The sequence below is a fragment of the Varroa destructor genome, unplaced genomic scaffold (genome assembly GCF_002443255.2).
Source record: "Varroa destructor unplaced genomic scaffold, Vdes_3.0 BEIS01000007.1, whole genome shotgun sequence".
Classification (NCBI taxonomy): Eukaryota; Metazoa; Arthropoda; class Arachnida; order Mesostigmata; family Varroidae; genus Varroa; species Varroa destructor.
In genome coordinates this window covers 14,146,527-14,152,769 of record NW_019211460.1, presented here as the reverse complement: position 1 = coordinate 14,152,769, position 6,243 = coordinate 14,146,527, and the positions used below count along the sequence as shown (strand labels likewise).

The following is a 6,243-nucleotide window of genomic DNA, read 5'->3' as shown; positions in this document are numbered from 1 at the left end:
ATAAATCACTTTTTCGAAGTCTATCCCAAGTGACCACTCCTAACCCCGACCAGTATTGCGGCGACAAATAGTCGTTGATGAAGCACTCGTTGATGCCGTCGTTGTTTTCGTTGCTGTTATTGTTGACGTTTCAACGTCTTACTGCCGGTCAATACGATCGAGTTACAGTGGCCGAAATACTAGGCTCCCCTCCATTCGGTTGTACATCACCGGCAGATGTAGCTGTCCGCCTCCGCCAGTTTTGCCGCTTGAGAAGCGTTGTCGTTTAAGATAAAAACGAAAATGTTTCGTTAACGTTAACTGGTATTTCGTGCTTCGTTTCGACAAACAACGTCTTGACGCTATACTGCTTGCGGCCGCGCTTCTCAAGCTCTAGCTGCCGCTTGACAATGTTGTTTTTTAATAGCATTGGCAAGTATCTGTGAGTGTACTCTTAAATTATTATAGCATGATCAAATTCCTTCAATTGAGCAGCTCGCTTTCTATGAGATAGCCTGAATCTGTACTGTGGCATAACTTGGACCTGTCACCCGCTTGTCATTTGTTTACATGCAATTTGGGCAATATAAACCCAGTCACCGCGAGTTATAAGCAGAAATCGCCCTAAAACTCAGGGTTGTACTGATATTGTTACGTCTGTATATATGCACGCCGCTACAGACGCCCTTTGTCGAATCTTTCGCTGAATTCGTTCACTAGTTTCTCTGTTTACTCCGATCGATTCCGCTCTGCGAATTTTCGGCCTTTTGAGGCAACCCTTAATCCACGGAACACTTTCTGGCCTCGTTCTTCGGCTGTCTATTTCTAGAGGACACACGGTCAGGTATATATTTGATACACAGTTCTTTATTTTTTCGTACCTTTTTTGGCCAATAGCTTCACAGAAACTAACGACAAATATGTTGCACCCAGCGCAACTGCCATACACACATCAGTAACCACCCTATTCTGCCCACTGCACAACACTATCCTAAACTCGATCGCACAGCGGAAGGCGACACACTGCTTCGGCAATGGCAAGTCGCCAACTGACAACGGCCAGACAGACTGGGCGAACCGAAAACGTTAGAACGACGACAGCAGTAGCTGAAGCAGCCGCCATTAAACACAGCAATGGCAGCGTTGGCGTCGGCCGCCGCGATGATTCCGACAGCGTCGCTAGCAGCGGCAGTAGTAGCAGAAGGCACCAGCAGAAGCGAACGTCGTCAATGCTCATAAGAGCAGAATAACCACGGCAGCGTTCGTAGCGTCATGTCGGCGCTGAGCGGTAACCACCCAATAGAGCAGCAGCGGCGACGATCGCGAAGCAGTGGAGCATCAACCCGCAGTTTGGCTTACCGGCAGAGATCCGATCCGACGCGACTGTAACTGTTGGTCGGTGTTTGTAGCTCTGGCGGATAAGGCGAGCGACGATCTGAAGCCCGACATCTGTCGGATTTGTCGTCTTTCCTTTTTCTCTCTCTCCCCACGTTCTCTGCTAACGCCGACAGCGGGTGGTGCCACGGCGATGACGGTGAACACAGCCTCCGTTACCAGCGGCACTATGACGACCAGCGTAGGGCAGTACATGAGCGAGTGGCAACAAGAAACGCGTAGAGAACTTATTATGGGTGGTGTACTGCCAGCGGAATCCTGATAACAACGACTGTAGCGACGGCAGACCGCGGACCTTAGCTGCTGTGGCCTGTTTTTACGTCGGTCCTACCTATAGTCAATGTGTTTTGCTAGGAATTTGTTGCTGTTGCCCCTGCCAGCAGCTTCGCTCCTTGGTACCTGCATGAGAATGGCTTGGGCTGTGCAGTTTACGTGAGCCGCCCCCGCGCGTTTGCCCACTAAACTTAAAGACATGATATGCGGTTTAAATCCGCTCATACGTGCGCCTGTTGTTGTTTGGTGGTGATGGGGTATCGATCTGATGCTGTTCCTAATGCAGATGCTGGTAAAACAGCCGGTGGATGTTGTGCTCGATGCGGTTGCTCTTCAACGCTTCGCTGTCTCTGCCTTTGATTCTATGTTACAGCGTACGGCTAGGAGGGCTAGGCCAGAGTGTTGACTGTGGCGAAGGGGCCATACAAAGACAAACTGCCTTTTTCCACTGCTAGTCTACTCTAGACTTCAATTCTTGCTAGTGCTATTTATTCGAGTTACAGCGCTAACATTGCTGGTGCCGTAGCAGCAGCATCGGCAGTTCCTACAACCCGTTCTCTGAGCTGTAGCGCACTATCTCTGACGTCGTCTTGCCGCTCATTGAAAAAATCAGCCTGCGTTCGGAACGCGGCCATGGATGCAAGCCCGGCGATGGCCGTCCAGACTAAGCATCGCCGCTGTAGTTGCTAACAGTTGTCGTTGCAGTTAGTCGTGCTCGATCGCTATGCTACCACAACAAACGGCAAACATCAGTTCCCGCTATGGTTGTGGTACGAAAAGGAGTATAAACCAACAACGGCGACGTTCAATGCAATTCCTATTGCCGAAGCCGGCTCTCTTCGCTGGCGGTCGAGCAGCGACAGACAATTTGGATGGTTAGATCAAAATGGGAAGGTAAACATGGTATGATAGTTAGCACTGCTTTTACTACATGAACTACTGGTCATTCGGTTGCAGCAGTAATAAGTGATGAAGCTAGATCGACGGTCATAGCAGCACACGCACGATCGCCGAATGGCTCCAGATGACGGGTGGATTCAACGACGCGACCGCACTGGCAACATCATGGACAGCGTCGTCGAATCCAGAGATGATGGCTAAACATCTCTTCTATTTCGTTCTCGCCTCCCTTTCTCCTGAACCTGTACTATTCGACAGAAAATTCCTGGAACAACCTGATCCTTCTGAAATGTAGTCGTTTAACGTTGTTGTGGCGTCCGTTCATGTGTTCCAGTCACTGCGCTCTATTGGCACCGCTGTTTTTGCTGGCTGATGTCTTGCGCAGACGGCTGTCGGGAGGTACTCCGCTGCCTAGAACCTCTCAACGCTATTATAAGTCATATAGCAGCGACGGCTCCAGCAGCCATGAGCATAGAACGGGCGGTTGTGGACGGAAACGGGATACAATATTTACTTTTAACACAAACCACATTGTTTATGTCGCGAAAGCGAACGATGAAAAGCAGGAATAACTGAACTAAAAGTCGACGGGCAGACGATTAGGTCATTGAAGAATGAAATGCGTGCATATGGACCACCATCAGCAGTGTACTAATGACAGTCAGTCATAAGTCAGACACTCTTCTATACTTGCCGAAGTGGTGCCTATGTTCATAATGATATTTCTGGACTAATCCGCCATGTTTTTGGCACTATCGATAACGTTTTCGTGGTGGAAGGATGGCGTCAAAGATTGTTGTTGTCTACTCAATTATTTTTTTATGGAGAAAATCACTTGATACTCACAAAGGTCGATGTCTATGTGTTGTTTTATGCACACACACACACACACACACACATATATAAATGGTGTATAAAAACGTTACAGTTTCTGTGTTATTAAAATCAGTAGGGACTGACTCAAGCTAAAATACATACGTAATGCTTGGAATGCTTGAATATCGATCGTACTTTCATACATGATTTTTCGCACACTTGTCGCCACTTGTCACTCCTACCATCGGATATCTATTTCTGCGCAAAATCGAACACGATAAATAATTAACGTTGTCTGAGACACCGGATACGCCTATTTACCATCTACAGTTACTCGTATACCCCCCACGTCGCGGGTGATTGCTGATCAACAGTATTAAATCCTATTCAACGCGATTTGAAAATAGATTTCGGCAACGACAGTAGCTGGCACAGCCGAAAAATAAGGGCAAGATACGACGCGACCCTATAACGGAAATGTTGGTGAAGACGCTTCAATGGGTGGCATCGACAGATGCCACTCCAAAAATTGTCAACAAACAAAATCTATTCCCAACATGGAAACTTTGCAGGCAGACATTACCCTGTCAAACGATGCTGGGTCAAGCAGCTTTCACAGGAAAGTAGAAGTTCGGGTATAGGTAGGATCGTGTCAGGTGGACACTTCCACTTCGATAAATCGTCTTGGCCTTTATTTGCAAGTTATCTTTTCAGATTTAGGGAACATGTTAGTGGATCCAGTCTAAACGCGGGATGTGAATATGGAGTCACCTTGAAAAGAACGCCTACATTCGCTAAGGCAAGTTCGTCCTTAGCCATATGGACACATTCCTTATCAAGAGCTAATTGTACAACAGCTGCAATTTTTATAGGCACAATATGAAGCGATGTAAAAGATCTAAACGTAAGACACTATTGTCTTCTCGGCTGCATTGTATATATACGTAAGTATTTCTTTTGGACTTATGATAAACTGATCCTATGATATATCAAGTATAATAGAATTGTTACATCCTCCAATTTGTGTACAGAAAATATTCATCCCAAACAGCCTTAGATTCGTACGAACTCGTTACGTACATTTATCGGTCCCTTGGGGGTCCATTCGATAAGCAACAAGTGATTTGGGATGCCCCCCACGATCTTCACGATGATCATAAACATCTCAACTGTGACAGTATCATGAATCTAAAATTGAAATGTGATCAAATACTAGAAATCGACTGCCCTTTAATTTATATATAAACGTGTAAGAATATACTAGCTCGAAAGTCAAATAATGCCAAAAGTACCAAGTAAGCACCTTATAAAAAAGAAAAAAATATCTTTTTTAGGATTTTAATTGAATAACAAAATATAAATACAATTCGTGTTAGTATCGATCGGCCTATTTCACGTCCGTCTGACCCCGCCACTTTGCTAGCCCTGTGCGCCATTTATAATTAGACCACAACAAAATTATGCTAAGCTTTCTATAACTTTCAGTGTCATAAGTACGTGAGAGAGGGTGGTCTGTGGGTCGAAGCGGGTCTTCGCTATGGGCTTTGTTCGGATCGCTTTGGCCATCGACCGAATTTCGTTTTCCGGACCGAATACCACTGAGTGAATGAAAGACAACGCCGGAGCGGCGTAAGAGGTGGAAGTCAAGGCGGGATGTCGGCAGTCGGAACGCCATTTGAGGTTATCTGGATCAGTGCAACCGAATAAGAAGGAACGGTGAAGCAAATTTGTGGCTGGCGCGTACAGTGCACACGAATCTGCTATTGGCCGCTTTAGCAGATAGGTGCAGTCTATATATATATATATATATATATATATATAGGAAGCGCGTTAGAGCGTGTGTATACGCGTCTATGCGCACGGGTGTACGTAAATTCGTATCAAGAAGAATATCGAGTGACGCGGTACCTGCTAGTTGATGCTCCGTCACATCGAACGTGGCTGCTGCTGTCGTCGACACTGCACCGACGTCGCGTAGCCTCGCTACGTTTTGGTACGTCCGTATGTTTTGTCGGGGTCGGCGTTTGTCATTTTGAACTCGCACGGGCCTCCTTGTATATATATATATATATATATATATATATATATATATATGTATATGTATATATACGACTGGTTAACCTGGAGCAATGCCATTCCATAGAAATGGGACAATTTGGGGCGTGGGAGGAACCGCAATCGACCGCGTCGAACGACGAGACCTCGACGAGTGCGGTCTAACTCTACTCGTGCGCTTGTGAAGCTTCGGTCAACCCATCTGTCTCGCTTCCGCCACAAGAAGACATGGCAGTTGAATGTGACTATAGTGGCTACTGGAAGAATTCGCCGTTTGTCCCCGTAGTCCTGAGAACGCCACAAAGTTCACTTCGCTGGGCAGCACAATATCCTGATCTCCCATATAGGCTAGAAGGGGGACTGGAACAGACAAGGAATGAAGTATCAAGTACTGCTTAAGAATTCTGCTAAAAAATAAAAGTCTCGTTGAAGACGACGAATCTTCATTCGCTATTGTTACCACTTGAATAGGTGTTCACCTTATCAGCTGTCGGTCATATTTACGTTTCTTCGATTTTTTTTTAAATTTATCCGCACGCTGAAAATATGCAGTAGGTTTGTGACGAGGTCGTATCATATTGTTGTTTTTTTTTTATAGACAAAAGCTGAAAGAGGCTAGACATCTGGTGAAAATGGCAACACGAGCAATATCAACAACAAGAGGCAACAACAATAGCAAGAACTGTATTTGCCACACGTACATTTAACTTAATCAATATTCGGTTCCGTGCTAGTATCGAATCATAGTCTTTTCGAACGCGACCGTAGAATTACCTTTATGTAGCAGTAGTAGTAATAGTGTACCTAGTTGCTATTATCTGACCT

The 6,243-nt window shown here is 45.7% G+C and overlaps 1 long non-coding RNA gene across 1 annotated transcript; it reads left to right on the top strand.

Moving 5' to 3' along the window:
• Positions 1-1,275: 1,275 nt before the first annotated feature.
• On the top strand, positions 1,276-5,864 carry LOC147754352 (uncharacterized). Its single transcript, XR_015316459.1, has 2 exons — positions 1,276-4,307; positions 4,849-5,864. It is a non-coding gene; the product is annotated as an uncharacterized LOC147754352 (long non-coding RNA).
• Positions 5,865-6,243: the final 379 nt, after the last annotated feature.